The sequence below is a fragment of the Neomonachus schauinslandi genome, chromosome X, assembly GCF_002201575.2.
Source record: "Neomonachus schauinslandi chromosome X, ASM220157v2, whole genome shotgun sequence".
Taxonomy (NCBI): Eukaryota; Metazoa; Chordata; class Mammalia; order Carnivora; family Phocidae; genus Neomonachus; species Neomonachus schauinslandi.
The window spans coordinates 115,769,104-115,790,090 of record NC_058419.1 but is presented as its reverse complement, the minus strand read 5'-3'; the positions used below and the strand labels follow the sequence as shown (position 1 = coordinate 115,790,090).

General features: G+C 39.6%; 1 long non-coding RNA gene across 3 annotated transcripts in view; it reads right to left on the bottom strand.

Annotated features, from left to right (window-relative positions):
• The window catches only part of LOC110573792, a 106,395-nt gene that overhangs the window by 33,653 nt on the left and 51,755 nt on the right, over positions 1-20,987 (bottom strand). For 2 of the 3 annotated variants that reach the window (XR_002479927.1, XR_002479929.1), the window contains one exon: positions 1,605-1,654. The exons of the other annotated variant lie outside the window; for it this stretch is intronic. This is a non-coding gene — a long non-coding RNA (uncharacterized LOC110573792). Of the gene's footprint in view, positions 1-1,604; positions 1,655-20,987 lie in introns of those variants that run through there. 3 annotated transcript variants of the gene reach the window in all.

Genomic DNA, 20,987 nt, shown 5'->3' with positions numbered 1-20,987 from the left:
ACTTTGAGAAAGGGCTTGTAGGATGAGGAAAGAATAAGACTGATACTTGACTTGTGGCATATCAATATTTAAAGTGCAGGCAGAATAGGAGAACAAGTCAGCTAAAGAACAACGAAGAACAGTCAAGCATCCAAGAGAAGTGAGATGAAGCAAGGAGAGAGGAAATTCAATGCCCAATGGGTGGAAATGACTGTTCTGGTTTGTGTGATTCCCCTTCCCTCACCCTATATAGAGCCCTTTGCCTGGTATTAACTGATTCTTTTATTTAAATATATTTTTTAAAAGATTTTATTTATTTTAGAGAGAGAGAGAGAGAGAGAGAGAGAGAGAGAGAGTGAACGAGTGGGAAGGGACAGAGGAGGAGGGAGAAAGAATCTAAAGCAGACTCTGCACTGAGTGTGGAGCCCAACACGGGGCCCGATCCCACAAGCTCGAGATCATGACCTGAGCTGAAACCAAGAGTTGGATGCTCAAGCGACTGAGCCACCCAGGTGTCCATGGTATTAACTGATTTTTTGGATTGTCTTTTGCCAGGCTGAACCAGGTCCCTGCTTCCTTATTTTCAAGGAAGGCATGCACATAAAGAAAAATATTTTTTATATCGGTTCTAAACATTCTCAAGGGAACTTGTTTTGGCATTTTCCCCTTTGCCTGCCATTCTGAAGAGTGATTAAAAATTTTGGATTCATGAAATCACTTTCCAGCATCTTTTAAATGTAATTACATTCCAAATTGTGTGCTTTGTGAAATGAGTCAGAATATTGTGGCCATTTCTTCTCTTCCGGGAAGAAAAATCAAGACCCCCAAAAGAAGGTCTTCCCATTCTGTAATAATGGCATGCATCTGTACATGAATAAGAATGTTTGTTAGGCAGCCTTGCTGCAAGGCTCAAACTAACCACCAAAGAAAAACTATTACCCTTCTCTCTGCCTCCTTGCTTCTATGAGTTGGTCCTTCAAAGTCTAACTCATCGTCTTCTGCATAAAGTTAATTCCAATATTATAGTCCTCAACTCATTTCCCTTCTAACAATCATTTCCTAAGAACCTGATATGTACTGTGCACTATGCTAAGCATTATTGAACAATACATTGCCCTGCTTAACTTCAAGCAATTTTGTGAGGAAGGTTTATGACACCCATATTATAGAGGAGGAGGCTGGGTCTTAGAGATGCTAAATGATTTGTCAGATCTGTTGAACTCTAGTATCTTAAACAAATAAAGATCATTTTATCACTCAGGATATGCCCAGTTATGCTGCAGTAACAAACAAACCCCCTGTCTTAATAATAAATGTTTGTTTCTCACTTACATGGTATGTGCATCCCAGGTCGGTTCTGCTAAATGTCCCCTTGCCACAAGACCCAAGCTATCAAGGATGTCACAATCTTGAAAGTTGTTGATTGTCAAGGTAGAGGGAAAGAGCTCTGGATGGTTCTGTATCAGCAATTCAATGCTTTGGCATAGAAGTGACAGGCATTGCTTCAATTCACAGCTCACTGCCAGGGCTAGTCATTTGGCCCCACCTAACCACAAGCCATTCAGAAAAATGAAAACTGACTCAGGACTTGGAAGGCAGAAGAGTACGAGCTGCACCAATGACCACACAAAGTTAGAGAAGTTCCAAGTATTAGATTTCTGCATCCACTTCAGTGCTTGCATTCCAGATGGTAGGGGATAAAGATGTTAAGATTGTATTGCAAAATCAAAAACAAAATGAGATATCACTTTTAAACCCACTAGGATTGCTATAATCAAAAAGGCAGAAAGTAATAAGCGTTGAGGATACAGAGAAATTGGAATCCTCATACACTGCTGGTGAGAACATAAAATGGTACAGCCACTTTGGAGAACAGTCAGACAGTTCTTGCAAGTGCTACACATGGAGTTACCATATGACTTAGCAATTCTACTCTAGGTATATACACAAGAGAAATGAAAATATATGTCTACACAAAAACTTCTACACTAATGTTCATAGCAGCATTATTCATAATAGCCAAAAGTGGAAATAATCCAAGTGTCCATCATCACCTGAAGAATGGATAAACAAATGTGGTATATAGATACAGTGGAATATTACTTAAAAAATTTAAAAAATAAAACAATGCAGGACTGATACATGCTACTACTTGCACGAACCTTGCCAACATTACGCTAAATGAAAGAATCCAGCCACAGAAGATCACATATTTCATTAATCCATTTATATGAAATGTCAACAATAGGCAAGTCCATAGATATAGAAAGATTAGTGGTTGCCTAGGACTGAGGGCGTTGGGAGGAAATGAGGAGATGTAGCAGGTATCAGTACTCACTTTCTGGCTATTAAGGAGAACTGACACTGAAATCATGATACTGTTCCTGGAAGAGATCCATTAAGAATGGTAACATCTGGCAGGAGGGAAATACCTCCCAAGCAAGCATCCTGCAGACCAATGAAAGACTTTTTTCAGGCAAAATTGGGTTTAAATGTGAGGGGGGAGGAGGGAGCTGAGATATTTTTATTGTCACTGACCCAAGGAGGCAGATCTCAAAGGTGAAAAATAACATTGACGATCTTGCTATTACTTTAAGCTATGATGAATTTATCATGTGTAGAGACTAATCTGTATTTTGGATTGTTAAAACTCTTCTTCTGAAAAAGTGTAAGCTCCAAAAACTTGGAGCTATGTGATTTGAGCACCCCCAATTTTTAAAATTTTTATTATTTATTTATTTTTTAAAATTTTATTTTTAAATTTTTTTTATTATGTTATGTTAGTCACCATACAGTACATCATTAGTTTTTGATGTAGTGTTCCATGATTCATTGTTTGCGTATAACACCCAGTGCTCCGTGCAATACGTGCCCTCCTTAATACCCATCACTGGGCTAACCCATCCCCCCACGCTCATCCCCTCTAAAACCCTCAGTTTGTTTCTCAGAGTCCATAGTCTCTCATGGTTCTTCTCTCCCTCTGATTTCCCCCCCTTCATTTTTCCCTTCCTTCTCCTAATGTCCTCCATGCTATTCCTTATGTTCCACAAATTAGTGAAACCATATGACAATTGGCTTTTTCTGCTTGACTTATTTCACTTAGCATACTCTCCTCCAGTCCCATCCATGTTGATGTGAAAGTTGGATATTCATCCTTTCTGATGGCTGAGTAATATGCCATTGTATATATGAACCACATCTTCTTTGTCCATTTGTCTGTTGGAGAGCATCTTGTCTCTTTCCACAGTTAGGCTATTGTGGACATTGCTGCTATGAACATTGGTGAGCAGCCAAATTTTTTTTAATGGCATACAGAAGTTTAGGTCTCAGAAATAATTTTCTATGTGACCCAGACATATTCCAAAGTGGAAATCAAAGTATTTGAGACACTAAACTGCCAATGATAAAAATTAACAAAAGTAATTACTTTTTGAAACTTCTGTTCAAGAGATGTGCATGTAACCTGATGAAATACAGCACTAAGGAATGTCTGAGAAGCTGTGAACTATATTCATAATTCTGTCCAGGGGTGAGACATGCTCTCTAAGCATACTCACCGATTTGAAATGGTCTCAACAGAGTGCAGCCAAAGTGTTAAATAACTGTTATTTGCAGACAAAATTTTGTTTAAGAAAATATGACCTTCTTGGGACAGAACCAACTGAGATAAAGAAGGAGACCCTGGCACAAAGCCCAGATCTCAAATCTTGGGAAAAGATCAACTACTCTTCCCTGTCTAGAGCATTTAGAATTTTGACTTGAAACTGTAAGGAGGTTCACCAGGGGTGGGGGCCTGTGGGTAAGGGCTTCCGTCTTCACCGCCACCTTTTCAGTGAAGGGTGATTCAAAACTGGGGGAAGTTCCCTAAGAGAACTTTGGCGAAGTGAAATTTGATTTTAAAATACTTGGAAAGAAAAATTCTCTAGCTTCCTTCGGCAAATTAAAAAGGATCCTGAGAGAGGGAAGGGCAAACAGGAAATACAAGTCAAACAAGAAATTTTTGAGGACATTGGACCCCCTGAGGGAAGAGGGATTAAGTCCTTCTGCAAGATAGACTGACGATAGAACCCCCACCCCAACCTTCAGCAGAGCAGCGGCCATTAACAGAAGTGATAACCTCAGGAGATCTGTAGGTGAAACCACATGGCTCTCAGGTATGGGCGTTGCCCCTACCTTAATCCAGATGCTAACTAAACAAGGAATATGAAAATCCCTTACCATATCCCAAGCAAGCAGGTGTCCAAGACAGTTAAATTATTGCAAACCCTAAATTCTGAAACACATAGACTACCAAACTATTAAAAATAAATTACTTGCTTCTGGCTCCTTCTAGATCCAAGTAGGAATCTCAACACGCAATGGGCCTGTTTAGATTTGGGCAAAGCTATATCTCACATTTGGAGATCTTATTATGCCCTATTCACCAAGTTCTTTAGAAGAGAGTAACTGATTATTCCTTGTCTGTAGTAATTATACACAGATTTAAACATTAGAGGGGCTAAAATCCCTGTAAAATGTTGCATAATTGCATCAAAATATTCTACAGCTACAGTTTGCTAAATTGTCGTATTTGTTTTATATGTGGATTAAAACTTTTGGAATATGTCCAAAAATGTTGGGGGACTTGATGGTACAGGGATTTGGGGGATATTCAAATGTAACATGATTACAGAATTACAAATGAAATGTGCTATAACCCAAATGCGCTAGTGTTTTCTGAGTCAGCTCTTGTAAAATGTAGACAATTCATAGAAATTATTCTACCTGAACTCTTGGGATTAAGTTTTATAAATGTCTCCAATTTCCCAATATCAATTTGGTTGTATTTTCTAACACTTTCAGTTGGTTTTTGAAAAGGTAGACTGGTACAACACTGAGATAAATAATTTCAGTATATTTTGTATCAGTTACCTATTGCCATAATAATGCTACATGACAAACAAAAAAACCTCAGTAGCATAAAACATTAAGCGTTTATTGTTTAAGCATCTGGAGTGGTTGGTTAAAGTGGCTCTCCCATTCTTGGCTAGGCTCACTCACATGTGTGGATTTTGCTCACTGTTGGTTGATCTTGGCTAGCTGTGGCTTGGGTAAATGGGACGACTCAGACATGCTACATGTATCTTTCATTCTCCTGGGTATGTTTTTATGGCAGAGGCAGAGATAAGGGAGGGACTGGCATGCTATTACCTTCACCACGTTCTACTGGCTAAAGCATGTCGCAGGACCAACTCAGACACAGAAGATGGAAAAATACCTTCTGCCCCTTTAGTGAGAGAAATTGCAAAGTCATGTAAAGGGTGTGGACACAAGAAGGGGAATGCAGGTGAAAAACTGGGACTCCTGACAGAATCAATCTGCTAATATATATAAACACAAAGGTCTCTACAACTAATGAATCGTTGAACACTACATCAAAAACTAATGATGTACTATATGTTGGCTAACTGAACATAGTAAAAAAATTAAAAGTTGTAGTTCAATATTAAGGTCCTCAGGATAAATAATAAATCATGGCACTCTGACCCATAACAATGAAAAGTCAAAGAGCTTTGGGAAAAATCTTAAAGGTTTATAATGATCTGTATTGACGCATTCCATGTGATTGCTGGCAAATTGATGGGAATCTAGTTGAATTACTGGGTAGCCTGTGTCTCTGTATTCTTTGGTGTTCTCTTTGAAGGATATTAGGATTTCTTTTTCTTTTTAGACAATTGGTGATGACAGTATAGACAAGGGAGATCATTCAGACTAAGGGATGGTGAACTCTTTCTTTAAAGGGCCAGATAGTAAACATTTCAGGTTTTCTGGGTCAGGTAGTCTCCATCACAACTATTCAACTTGGCCCTTTTAGTGCAAAAGCAGCCAGAGACCACATGTAAACAAATGGGCTTGCCTGTGTTCCAATAAAGTTTTATTTTAAAAAATCAGGCCATGAGCCGGATTTGGCTGATAGGCTGTAGTCTGCTGACCCCTGATCTAGACTTTCATAATCTGGTGCCAATTCCACGATGCTTTAAGCAAAAGAGAAAGAAGAGAAAACAAAAGACTTCTAAATTTGGAGCAACAATATAAATCAAGAACACTGTTGTTGTAAACTATGGCAGGGTATACCAGAAGTTACTGGAAGGGATAAATAAAATGAATTAATACATTCTCATGCTAGAGAAAAGTAAAAAGGATACCTGAACACTTGGATTTTGGAGAAAAAGTGCTTTTTCTGCCTTATGTCAGTGGTTTGAAGCTCCTGTGTCATGTCGCTCTGCTTTGAGTTTCCTTGTGAAATAATACAATGTCCTCTCCCTGGTACCCAGATGTCCATCTCTTTTGGCCAAGAGAACTGAAAATGAACCTGGAATATCTTGTTGAGGATATACTTTTTAAATATCTGGAGATGATGACCCTTAAAAGGGTCCCTCTCAGGCATGCTGTGACAAATTGAACACCAACAAGGAAGCAATGATTACACTAAATTGGGATCAGCTGAGCCTGTGGATGGCATTAAGTCCAGATTGACACTCACAGAAGGCAAACGATAAATATGCACTCAAGAGAATATCCCTACTGCCTACCAGTTTGAGTTAATTATTTGTATCCAATTGTCAAAACAGGAAGAGGGTGGAGGACAAGTAATTCAAGGGACAAAGTAATATGGACCACATCAGTTTGTTTAACGGATACAATACTTTCCTTTCTTTGGGTAGTTTGAAATTTTTTTATGCCTCTCATGTGAGCTACAAATTAGCATATTCCCATTAGTCATGTCATCTCTCCATGGAGGTCTCAAACATAAATCCAAAACTGAGTCATCAAATTCTCTCTCTCTCTCTCTCTCTCTCACACACATAAATATTTCTCTTCCAGAGTTTCATATCTCTGTAAATGAGACACCTTCCACCCAACTGAGCTAGCCACACTCCATGTTCAATTGATTTCTGAGTCCTGTGTACTTTTCCACTTATGTGTCTCTCAACTTTACCTTCTCCCCATATATATCACCAACCTGGTTCAAGCCATGATTTTTTTGTGACCCAGACCACTGTCATGGCTTCCTAACTGGTCCCCTCCATGAAGTTTTGTTTCCCTCTGGCACATTCTCCATTCTCCAGCTACATAAACACAAATATGGTCATATCAGCATTGTTTAAAACTCTTTGATGCTTCCTAAATCCTTTATAACAAAGACCAGATGCCTAAACTTGGCTCATGAAGCCTTCCATGATCTAACTACAGCCTGCCTATTCTGCCTCGTCCTCCCCCTTTGCCCACTCTGCTCAACCTGAGCTGTCTTGAATACACCAATGCTTCTATGCTCTCACACTTACTGTTCTCTCCCCACACCCATGTTTCTACACTCATCTCTTTTCAACCTCCAACCCATTCCCCTGCTCCCCTTTTGTACTCTCCTTCTCTTTAGAGGGCATTTTCTTTCTTACCAATTTATATTGCAGGACTCAAGAAAGTAGAGGCTGCTTCTCATTCACACAGTGTTGCGTTTCTAGTACCCAGCACCACTCTTGATACATAACAGATGTTCCATAAATAATTGTTGAATGGGTAAGTTAATACTTTAATTATGTTACTATGTGTGACTTTGGTAGGGGTTACCAAATTTCTTTCAGAGAGAAAAGATGCTCAACATCACTGATCCTCAGGGAAATACAAATCAAAACTACAATGAGATGTTACCTCACACCTGTCAGAACGGCTAAAATGAACAACACAAGAAACAACAGGTGTTGGCGAGGATGTGGAGAAAGGGGAACCCTCTTACACTGTTGGTGGGAATGCAAGCTGGTGCAGCCACTCTGGAAAACAGTATGGAGGTTCCTCAAAAAGTTAAAAACCTTATAATCTAGCAATTGCACCACTAGAATACAAAGAATACAAAAATATTAATTCAAAGGGATACACGCACCCTGAATTTTATAGCAGCATTATCTACAATGGCCAAATTATGGAAACAGCCCAAGTGTCCATCAATGGATAAAATAGATGTGATATATATACACAATGGAATATTACTCAGCCATTAAAAAGAACAAGATCCTGCCATTTGCACTGATACGGATGGAGCTAGAGAGTATTACGTTAAGCAGAATAAGTCAGTCCGAGAAAGACAAATACCATATGATTTCACTCATATGTGGAATTTAAGAAACAAAACAAACAAACAAAGGGGAAAAAAAAGAGAGAGGGACAAACCAAGAAACAGGACTCTTAACTATAGGGAACAAACTGATGGTTATGGGGGGGATGGGTGAAGCAGGTGATGGGGATGGAAGAGTGCGTTTCTCGTGATGAGCACTGGGTGATGTATAGAAGTGCTGAATCACTACGTTGTATACCTGAAACTAATAGTACTCTGTTAACTAACTGCAATTTAAATAAAAACTTAAAAGAAATTTTTTCAGAGAGACGTACAGAATGTATAATTTGGGGAAAAATACATCTTTGGCTAGACTTGTAATGTTATTAATGTCAGAGTCCATAATTTTCTTAATTAACTTTATATCTCCATAAAGCCTCACATGAGACCATGTGATAAATGAATGGTTTATTATCACAAATTCCCAAGTTCCTTAGTTCCAAATAAGCAATGATTCCATATTTATTTTTCTTTCTCTTTTTCTGACTAACTTTCTAACTCTGGAAGGTTGTATATATTTATTTTTTTAAAAGATTTATTTTTTATTTGGGGAGAGAGAGAGCGAGCGCAGGGCTGAGGGAGAGGGAGAGAATCTCAAGTAGACTCCCCACTGAGCCAGGAGCCTGATGCAGGGCTTGATCCCATGACCCCAAGATCATGACCTGAGCCCAAATCAAGTCAGATGCTCAATCAACTGAACCACTCAGGCACCTCAGGAAGGTTGTATATATTTCTCCTAATTTGGGACTATAAACAAATAGTTATTTCCCCTAGTTTCAAAAACTATATATTTTTTTTCATTTACAGTCTGATAGGATTTATGAAGATACAGATCTTTTTTTTTTACATTTTTTTATTATTATGTTATGTTAATCACCATACACTACATCATTAGTTTTTGATGTAGTGTTCCAAGATTCATTGTTTGTGTATAACACCCAGTGCTCCATGCAGAACGTGCCCTCTTTAATACCCATCACCGGGCTAACCCATCCCCCCACCCTCCCCTCTAACACCCTCAGTTTGTTTCTCAGAGTCCATAGTCTCTCATCTTCTTAACTTCTTTGTGTCTTGTCAGAAATCACAGACATTCTTTCATCGTGTAAGCTGAAGCCAAATGAAAGATACGGTCTGCCAGCATGTGGAAAATCAACTCTAAATTAGCTACACACTGAAGTAGAATAATAAAAAAGAAAATGCACACAACTAGGTTTCAGAAAGGCCACACTCGAGTCCTGGCTCTGGTGCCTCTACAATATGTAACAACATGGCAAACGTACAGAACCAGAATCCCTTACATGTAAGCTTCACGAGAGCAAGGATTTTGTCTGTTTATCAACGTAGAACCGTGTACCTGGAATAGTGCATTGTACAGCAGATAGTTACTGCCCAATAACTGTTTGCTTAATGAATGAAAAACGAAGCTTTGGGTCACAGATCTTTTTAGTTTCAGGTTGTTACAAAATGAGGTGATATTAATAATTCTGGCAATTTTAGGAAATTATTGGGACAGGCCGAAACGTATGTTTGTAAGGATTTTAAATCTAGAGATAAGTGCACAAGTTTAAGATGTTGTTATCAACAGCTATGTGGCTTCCCTCTAATGCCTAATTTTACTGGATTATTTATTTCATCACATATGGGAGTTTATGCCCTATCATTGCAGTGAGTGATTAGTGTTCTTTCATTCTAAGTGCATTATAAGCTTGAAATAAGATGTGAGATTGCAGAGATTGTCAGTAATACTCATAACTTGAAAACAGTTTGTGTTTAGGAAAAAAAAATAATTTCAATACAGTGGCAAGTTTCAGGGAGCCTGATTTCACATGGAATAATTTCAAAGACAGCAAGGACACATTTGTATAATTAACATGTATATAAAACTTGGCAGTTTTTAAACATTCCATATCCATTATCTTATTTAATTTTTGCAGTAGTCCTCTTGTATGTAGATGGTATTATTTCTGTTTCACAGATGAGGACAATGAGGCACAGAGAGAGTAAATAAATTGTCCAAATTCACGCCCTGGTAAGTGATGGACCCTGCCCTTGAACCTGGATTCTTCTGCCTCCAAATGCTTTGCCAATTACATTATATCACCGTGAAGAGTTTAGACCAAAATATGAGACTGGAGGGCGCGGTCTCCAAGGCTGCTTTCATTTCTGTCACCAACTATAAGTTTCAAGGGGTTCCCCAAAGCACCCTCAGTTTCAATAATTCACTAGAACTCAGAACTCACTGAAAGCAATTATACTCAGGGTTATAGTTTATTATAGGGAAAGGATTTAGAATAAAACCAGTCAAGGGAAGAAGTGCATAGAGCAGAATCCAGGAAGGTTCCAAAACAAAACTTCCATCGTCCTCGCCCTGTGGAGTTAGGATATGTTACTTTCCAGATATCAATACATATGGAGTATCGCCAAACAGGGAAGCTAACTCGAGCCTCAGGGTTTGGAGTTTTTATTGAGAGTCCATTATGTAAGCATGATCAATCATTTGACTGCCCACATGATTGATCTTGGTCTCTAAGCCGACTGCCACCACATGATCCGAAGCCCACACCCTATGTCACAGTGTCAGTCTTTCTGGCATGGCCAGCCCCTCACCTTAAGACTATATGGGAATGGCCAGCCCCCCACCCTAAATCACTTGTTAGACTATTCAATAGGACTCAAGGCACCCAGGCAAACAATGACACTCCAACAGGCACAACACTACAAGAGCCCAGAGATTACCTCCCAGAAACAGGGCAAAGGGCAGACCTTTTCTCTGGGCCAGGCCAAATTCTTCACCTCACAAACATGCTGGGAAAGGAGTATGCCTAGAATAGAAAGATGTAGAAAATGAAGACAGCTGGCAAATGCTTATGGATATACATGTATGTGTCAACATGGCTTGTTCGAATCAAAATTTGAATCTTCATTCGGTTTTGTGGTTATACTCTCCTCTGGCCAGATCGAATGAATTGGGAAATGTGGGAAGTCCTAGATGAAAACGATTATATCATTGCCATGGTTCAGAAAGAGCCCTCCGAGCTTAGAAGAAGAGGTACAACTGTGGAAAGTGATGAAAACATGAAGCCCATTGTTTGAGGAGGAAAGTCTGCTTGGTTTATGGGTTTTTCTTTTTAGGAGCTCTTAGCTGTTCTCAGTTTAAAAAATTGATATCCATTATGAGACCAGCAACAGTCAATTCCTGGGGCTTTTTGCTAAAATTAGTTTTGATACCTTAAAGAATATTGATGACATTTTAGAGTAGAACAGCCTAACAGATCCAAAATAAAAGCTTTCTAAAAAAGACTTTATCTGTTAGCTTTATCAAAAGGCCAAAAAAGAAATAAAAATGAGTTCTGTTATTAGACGTAAAGGCTCCAGTCATTTCTATTTATACAACTGCTCAACTTTATCTAGCATAAAATAAAATAGAAGGTATTATGGGTATTAAAGAGGGCACGTATTGAATGGAGCCCTGGGTGTTATACGCAAACAATGAATCATGGAACACTACATCAAAAACTAATGATGTAATGTATGGTGATTAACATAACATAATAAAATCATATTAAAAAATAATAATAGATAAAATAGAAGGAAGCAGTACTGTATTTCTGAGTGAGCCAGGTGGTGCATACTAATTCCTTTTGGCTTATAATTTATTTTCCTTTGGTATAATTTTTAACCATTGAAGTAGATGATGACGGTCTCTGGTGTCTGGAAATCCCAAGCTATTCCTTCCCATGCCCTCTTCCCAATCCTCTCCCCTCAGAAACCCCCTTTATAGCTCCCTAAAAATCTAAGATCTCTTTCCTGGACTTCTCTGGGAAGGAGGCAAATCTATGATTACCAGAGTGAATTAGTTTCATGGGTTACTCCTCTTTCCAAGAGCATTTGCAATTAAGAGAATATCGTGGGGATGAAATTTTCTAACTTCTACTTTCTATACTGGGTTTGTTAGTTAGGATAAGCAAAGTTCTGCTGTAGAAACAAACCACCAAATTCCAGTGCAATGACACAGAAAAAGCGGATGCCTCATTTAGGGCACAGATTCATGTGGGTCGGGGGCTTCTCTTGCCTGCCCTTCTTCCAAATGCTGACTCAGGGACTAGTGACTTTTATTTTGCAACTCTGACATCTTGGAGTCCTTTGCTTCTAGCTGTATGGACCAAACATAAGCTACTCCTGAAAGCTTAAAACATTCCTAACCTTTACTGAGCTTTCAGCATGAGCCATGCACAGAGTGGAGCATTTCGTGGACATGACCTAGTTTCATCCTCTCAGAAGCTTTATGAGGTATCGTTATTATCCCCATTTCCAGACGAGGCAACTTGGGAAACAGAGCAGGACAACTAGTTTGCCCAGGGACATACAGCTAGTACGTGATGAAACCAGGATTAAAACCCAGGCGATATGAGGCCGGAGTCAGATCCTTTTATCTAGACCATAGCTGTCCAACAGAAATGGAATCTGAATTATATTTACATTATGCTATATGTAAATATATGGATTACAGATTAAGAAAATTTAAATTTTCTAGTAGCCACATGAAAAAGTAAAAAAAGGTGAAAATTTTAATAATTTTTCATTTAACCCAATAGAGCAAAAATATTATTATTTCAAACTGTCATCAATATAAAACATCGTTCATTCGTTATCTCATGTCCTTTGTTTATACAAGGTCTTTGAAATCTGGACTTTGACACTTGCAGCACATCTCCATTCAGACTAACCACATTCCCCAATATCCGTCCCATGTGGCAAGTGGCTGCTGTATTGGACGGCATTGACCTTGAGGGATTATTTCTGTGGTTTTTTTGTTTTTTTTTTTAAAGATTTTATTTATTTGACAGAGAGATAGCGAGAGAGGGAACACAAGCAGGAGGAGTGGGAGAGGGAGAAGCAGGCCTCCTGCGGAACAGGGAGCCCGATGTGGGACTCGATCCCAGGACCCTGGGATCATGACCTGAGCCGAAGGCAGACGCTTAACGACTGAGCCACCCAGGCGCCCCTATTTCCGTGGTTTTATTCTGTGAAGTATTTATTTACGTTTGAAGCACAACAATTTAGCTAAAGGGTACTAAGAAGTCATACAACTAAATGTCTGTCCCTGTTTTCAGGTGGTTTGATTGTAATCACACACATAGATTACACAAACACACATGAAACAGCTCAATTTCAGATGATTTTCTCCTCTCACGACTTCTTCTAAAGTCCTCCTTTCCTCCTCATGGCAGGACTCAGTAATTCTACCTCAAATCCTACATTAGCACATCTGGCCCCGAGAGGTGTCATGGTTCATTGTCAGGATTATAAATGACAGATGGACTATTCGCATGCCACATACACTATCTGTCCAGTATCTAGGAAATTTTCTCTTCCAAGTTTGATTTCCTCCGAGTGATGGTAGGTGTTATATATGCCAAACATGTTTTGAATGCCAATGCGGAAATTCTAGCAATTCCAATGAGGGTCGGCTTGTTGCATTCATGGGAGGAACATCAAACACGGATAATTGAGTTTCCCAAAGAGGGGATGACCTCGCTGTTTGCCCTTCACAAATACACATGCTCTCTTATTCTATTTAACTAAACTCCTGCCTAAATATGTCTTGTGGGAAGGAAGAGTTTATATAGAGCCATTGAGTAGTCTCTCTCAAGCCCCCTGCCTGTGGCAGACTTCTTTATGCCCATTATATACCTTTATTGAAACCTATCCGTCTGCCACTCTCATGCCAACCAAGATAATTCAGCCTGGATTTTGAAGTGCACAACACACAGGATAAATCTGTCTGTGGGAAAAAGGTTGTGGTGGCTTATATTATTGCCAATGGAGTAAATTTTATCTCTTTCAAAGTCTACAATTTAATAAACTTATTGGAGTTCCTATGACTAAAGGATTATCCTGGATATTGGGAGATGACGATCTACAGTAAGCCTCAGTTTCTACATCTATAAAACTGAGGTAATGATAGAACCTGCCTTGTAGAGTTGCCAGAATTAAAGTGTGAAATACAGAAAGCACTTAGCTTAGCAGCTGGCAAAAAATAAGTGGTTGATAAATATTCTCTCTCATTGTCTTTGTCTTTTTCTTTCTATGGTTATCATCTTCTTGTGGGAAGGCAGACACATAAATACCTATAATGAAAACCATAGGTCAGCCAACGCTGGTTGTGGTGTAAATCAATACTGGGAGGGTAGAAGAACTATTCATTCTGGTTAGGGTTGGATGTTTTAGTGGAGGTGGTAGCATTTGCCCAGAGGTTTGAAGCATGAGAAGGGAGAGAGAGAAAAGAAGGAAATTCTTGGCAAAACTATAGTGGAAGGGTAGCCCATAGCTCAGGAATATGAACAGAAGGATTGGTGTACTGGGCTGTGGGATTTGGCTTGGAGAATAATTTGGTTCTCAGTAAGGGCCTTGAATATAGGACTGAGAAATTTGGGACTTTCTCAATAAATGCACAGCCATAACTCACTTGTGAGACAGGCAATGACAATACAACGTGTGTTTTATAGGAAAAAAAGTCATTGTAGAAAACAAAATTAAGATGGAGATCATCTGGGCAGCTTCAAGACATGGCTGATATTTAAGATGGGTCATGAAAAGTTAAACTTTTTTTTTTTTTTAAGATTTTATGTATTTATTTGGGAGTGTGTGTGTGTGTGTGTGTGTGTGTGAGAGAGAGAGAGAGAGAGAGAGAGAGAGAGAACAAGTGGAGGGGAGGGGCAGAGGGAGAAGCAGATTCCCCACTGAGCAGGGAACCCGATGCGGGACTCGATCCCAGGACCCTGGGATCATGACCCGAACCGAGGGCAGATGCTTAATTGACTGAGCCACCCAGAGGCCCTGAAAAGCTAAACTTGTTGACTTGACTTTCAGGCCTCACTCACTATTAAGACAAAGACATTCTCAATAATCAGAAACTATGTCAGTGATTTTTTTTTTTTTTACCCTGTGTATTCTCAAGACTTGTAGAGTTATAAAATAGATTTGGAAAATACTGCCAACCCTAGTTAAGACAATAAACAATTTGAAGATCTCTTGTTTTCAGTATCTGGTATAATCACAAACACGCTGCCCTAATGGCAAGAAAAAAGAATGGGAGACTTTTAAAAAATTCCAGTGCCTGTGTCCCACCCAAGGCCAATTACATCACAATCTCTGGGTGTGAAAACCACTGATCTCTCTTAGGTGCTTGATACAAATGTGGATATTTAATAACCAATGACTTATGATTTACGATAATCTATACACAGTGTTGCACACAGATTATCATTATAATTGGTTCAAGTCTTCCCTTCCCTACATGCATTTGTAGACGAGCGACTTATCAAGAAAAAGTTCACAATTCCAATGCCTCTCCACATGGAATTCTTTCTCTTCCATGATAATGAGAGATCACCAGAAGCAAAGGAGTATCAGCCTAGTGTACTGCTTCTAAAATATTCTACCAAAGTACCCATTGTGGCAAAAAAAAAGTCTACTCTCAGGGAACTAGCAGGCTTATTTTTTTGAACTAAGCCTTTTGTGAATATTACATTTGCACAATATATTTATATCTACATAAACACACACATTAAATGGTATCTGGGGGTCCTTTCATACTAAAAACACTCAACATGGACATTTTTTATGATCTTATAAAAGACGAAGTCAGACAGTTGTACAGTCATTAAAGAGTTGAAACAGGAAAATCCATGAAGGAGAGGGGTGTGTGTATTTTTGTGTGCAGGTTGTTTTGTTTATTAATTCTTTGGGAATCCATTACACAGAGATGTGAATTTACTCAGTCTGGATATCTTACTTCTCCTAGATCAACTTTAAAGCTTACATCTTTTTTTTTAGTGTAGCTGACACACGACGCTACGTTAGTTTCAGGTGTACACCATAGTGATACAACATCTCTATATGTTATGCTGTGCTCACCACAAAAAAACCTTACATTTTTATTTATTTGCTGATTAGTTGCTTTTTCAAATGGATGTAGTGAACAGTTTCCCTACATCGTGTTTGGATCATGTGTTTCTGCATACAGCTATCCCCAAATACAGTGGCTCAAGACAGCAATGACGTATTACTTCTCGCAAATCCGTGGGTTGACCTGCCCTAACGAGAGCTCACTGCTGGTGGCGCTGCTTGGATGGCTGGGCTGCGCTCTTCACATGGTCTTTCGTGTCAGCTTCTCCACGATGGTCTCAGGCTTCGGGGAGGGCAAAACTCAATGCACACGCATGGCCTCCACTTAAATTGCATTTGTTGATGTTCTACTGGCCAAAGCAAGGCACACGGACAAGTCCAGAGTCCAAGTGGGAGAGGATTACCCAGGGCAAGATTTCTGGGAGGCGTGATTCATTATTTAACAATCTACCAGAACTCCTTGTCCATTTGACAAAAGTGGGAGACAACACTGATTTGAGGAATGCTATGAAGACGTTCTCTCTAAAAAAAATCTCTTTGGATACATGCACCCCAATGTTTATAGAAGCATTATCAACAATAGCCAAATTATGGAAAGAACCCAAATGTCCACTGACTGATGAATGGATAAAGAAGATGTAGTATGCATGTGCACACGCACACACACACACACACACACACACACACACACACTAGAATATTACTCAGCCATAAAAAAGAATGAAATCTTGCCATTTGCAGCAACATGGACGGAGCTGGAGAGAATGCTAAGTGACACAAATCAGAGAAAGACAAATACCATATTTCACTCATATGTGGAATTTAAGAAACAAAACAAACTAAATTCTACACCTGAAACTAATATTACACTGCATGCTAACTAACTGGAATTTAAGTAAAAACTTTAAAAAAATCTTCCTTTGTTGTGTTACCAGAGAAACCATCGTCAGAGTTTCATCGCATTTGGATTAAGGCAGGGGTTCTCTCCCGGAGCTCATTTCAGAACAATTGTGGTATTTTCTCAAAAGACAGGTACCCAGTTCCCCACCAAAGCAACCGGATCAAATCACTCCATAGTTGATTTTGATGTACGCACGTCCTGGTTAAGGCTAACTGAGTTAGAATTCCATTTTCAGTAACGACCAGTTAACTTGTGCGAGAGACCAAAGCAAAAGTGACAGGCCACTTCCTGAGGGGCAAGGCCAGCTCCTCAGGGTGAGAGCTGGGCGGGGAGGTAACTCACCGAGGTCTCGGAGGCCTCCTTTTCAGGTCCTGCAGAAGCAGTGGGGCTCGTCACCGGGCGACGCGGGAATGGTTGTCAGTGCTAGTTTTGTTTTCCAGTCTCTCAACCCAAACTGAGAGTTTCGTTTTAGCATTTTGTTACCAAAAATGTAAATGACTAATCCTTAGGAAGCTAGTAATCCCTTTACACTGTATTTTAGGTAAGTAGCACCAGGTGAACAAAAGCAGTTACTTGCTGATGTGCTTAGGGCTCACTCTTGTTGAAGACAGCCAGTATTAGATTAGCATGTAATTAATTTATCCATTTAAAGGCTACAAAATACTTGAAGGGATTAAAACCACACTAATGAGCTACTCATTGGTGACTAGGAAAAAGTAAGAGCTCATTTAACACCAGACTTAACTATGATCTTAATTTAACTCCAGTTTGTCTTTGAAAGTTGAATAAAGCAATTTGTGAAGAGTTTTCTCCTAGTATTTCTCTTGCCGACCCAGGCCTCTGAGGTTTTGGAGCAGCACGTTGGGCTTCTCATCTCCCTCTGCTAGCTGTGTATTCAGTACATACACTCTGACTGCTCAGGGGAGAGCACTTGCTTGCCCTTCTAACATCCTTACGTCCTCTCCTCCAGTTGGCAAAGGCGAGGGGAAAAATCGCAGGCCTCGTTGTGACTTTCCAGGTCTCAAGTTGAGAAAGTAATTGACTCAAACCACCTCTTCTTTTCTTCGAAGAAGCCTACATTGGCATGCCTAATTGTTATAAATGCTGACTTCAATCACATGCTTAAGATTATCCATTAACCATTCAAACAGGCACCTGGCTCCTTTTGAAACCAGTCTATTTTTAAAGGGCTACACCCCCTTTTTATTTTTGGACACTGCCTTTGAAATTCATTTAAAAATAACGGTTTCCAAATGAGCAGGTAAAGGCATTGTTGAATGCACCGGATGATGCAATTGGAGATAGGAAAAGCTGAGGGCTTTTTACACTTGCATGACTCAGTCATCATGCAGATCCCATAGGTGCCTGTTGAGCAGAGAAACAGCGCTGATTTGATTCAGAAGACTGGACCTATAATTCTGGCTCTATCATCAATTATATTTGAAGTCTTGAACATGTCATTTCACCATGTGGGGATTTATCTTCGGGTGGTAAAAATAGGGTGGTGGCGCACTAGTTTATTAGTTGACAGTTATGAGCACGTCGTACTCTTGTTGATACTGATTTGATTCAGGGTCTTGTTTGAGGTCATAAATCGTTTGAGAACCTTCTCATCAGCGTTTGGGATCTAAATTTATTTTAAGAAAATGCTATACAAATGCTTAGAAAATGAGATTGAGGACTGTTCTTATGTAGCAGGAATTTTACGCTTGATGCATTAATAATTTGCAGAGGTTTGTTCTTGAAATCCAATCTGTGAACCTCTGTGGGATTATATATTCTCCAGAGGCTCTCTTATAAATTACCATGAATTGGACAGTTAGGAACCTACACGTTGATTCATGACCAGACCTGGTAGATTAGCAAATTATTTATAGCTGTATTCTCTGAGGCAACTGCAACTCTTTCACTATCCACTAAAGCATTCTACATGTAGAAGATTGGAACAATCGCTAAAAAGATGTCATTTGAAACTGTTCTGAGACTGGGCATCTCAAACTTTAACACGCACAAACCACCTGGGGATCTTGTTAAAATGCAAGTTCTGAGTCAGTAGGTCTGCGATGGGGCCTGAGACTGTGCATTTATAACAAGTTCCTAGCTTAAGCCACAGCTGCTGGTCCACAGACAGCCCTCTGAGCAGCGAGGCACTAAGGGATTGGGTAAAATGTGTATGGATTTCGTATCAATTATAAGTCAGTTTGCCCATTATCAAGATAGACTGTACACCACTTCCAAAACACACTACCTGAGCTAACAGGAGAAGGATCTCTTTCCAAATGGCACATCAATAGAATGGCATGTTTCAACTTTAAATATTCATGACTTGTCTTCCTCTTGTTTCTTTCAAGCGTTTTGACATTTACTTAAGTAATTACTGTCACTTTCAAATGGCGGCCCATATTTTTGTCCTTTGTAAATCCTCCTCTGTTATTATTCATGCCTTTGTTCCATTTCCACTCTTGGAAGCTGCCTTTATCTGGTTTGCCAGGTGGATTCTGCACATATTCGGAATTAATCTCCATGGCCCATCAGAGTGTAGCCAACTTCATTTAATCAAGGGAAGAACCAGGGAGGGAGACAGTGACTGGGAGGAGAGATTGGGAACCTGATGACCACGGCCGCTTATCCTGATCAGACAAAACAAAAAAGCCACTTTCCGCTCACGTCTTCTTAGAACTAGCAATGCCAGAATCTTAATGTGTTTTGCTAAAGCCCTTGCAAAGAGTTATCTTCTAGACACACAGATTGACATGTTAGCTTCATGCGGTCTTTGTTTCCCAAGATTATCTATATTACAAAATATTTCAGAACTGACAAATTGTCTTCCTCTTTGTGAGTCCATTTGGGAGCTGAGTGGTGGGAGACACTTAGAGGGAAAGGGACGTGACATGTGCTCCTAATTGTGCTAAAATCTCTAAATTTATTATTAAACCTCTAAGCCTATTTAGTGTATTTAACACATAGCCAGTTACGCGTGAATCTCATGAATGGCTGATTTTTTTATTAAAGGAAAAAGTCATTTTCTGATTAAGAGGCGCTTCCTCTTTTAATGAAAAGTCTTTTGGTTCTGCTCTACAGAAATAAATCATCAAAGCTCTCTCGGTAATGGCTGTAAATATTTTGTACTTGTGCACTTTTAAAATAAAAGTTGAAGTCATTTTAAAGTCGATCAATTCGTCTTTGCCAAGGTTAAGTACATTTGGGTATTAGCATGCTATTGCATAATACAATGAGCTGGCAGAACAGAAAGTAATCAGCCAAGTTTAAAAATGCTCATAGATTCTTTATTTTCTGGTGACCTTGAGGCAGGCAATTAACAAATGCTTTACATTTTAATTTTGCAGGTAAAGAAAGCCAGAAGGGGTTAACTAAGTCCAAGATCTGAGTGAGTCAGATGGACGGTGGAGAAGCTACTGTTTTATGGTCTCTGTCACTGTAGCAGTTGAATTTTGGGGAAAATTATATTGGAAAAAAATGACTTCCTGATCATTTTTCTTCACCGCTGATAATATACATTGTTTTTTCTCCTGGCAGGCATTATGCCTCCTTCTTTTTCCCAAGAGACAAAAGAGCAATCCTCATAGGTAGCTTTTTGTTATGTAACTCACTACTGTGGAGTGTGAGTACCCACATGCAGTAGCATGTAAAACACCTCCCACCCTATTGTAAGTGGCAGAATAACACACACACACACACACACACACACACACACACACCCTTTGCAATCAGAACTTTCAGATTCTGCCAGACTTCATTTGGAATCGTCAGGGTTGTGTGTGTGCCATCAATGAGTGTGCCTGTTAGGGAGAGAGGGTTCTCTGTGGGGTGTGCTGACGTCTTGCTCTGAAATGACTTCAGGGCTAATGCCCTGACTCCTCCCTCTGGGACCACAAATCCATCCTGGCACACATCTGCAGGGGAAAAAAATAGCTCACAGTTTCATTGACTCAGGTGCAGCCTCTTTTGGCAGCCTCTGGGCCACTTTAGGTGGGGTCTGCCACCTGCGTGCTTGTGAACATCACAGAGCAGAGAGAGAACACAGTG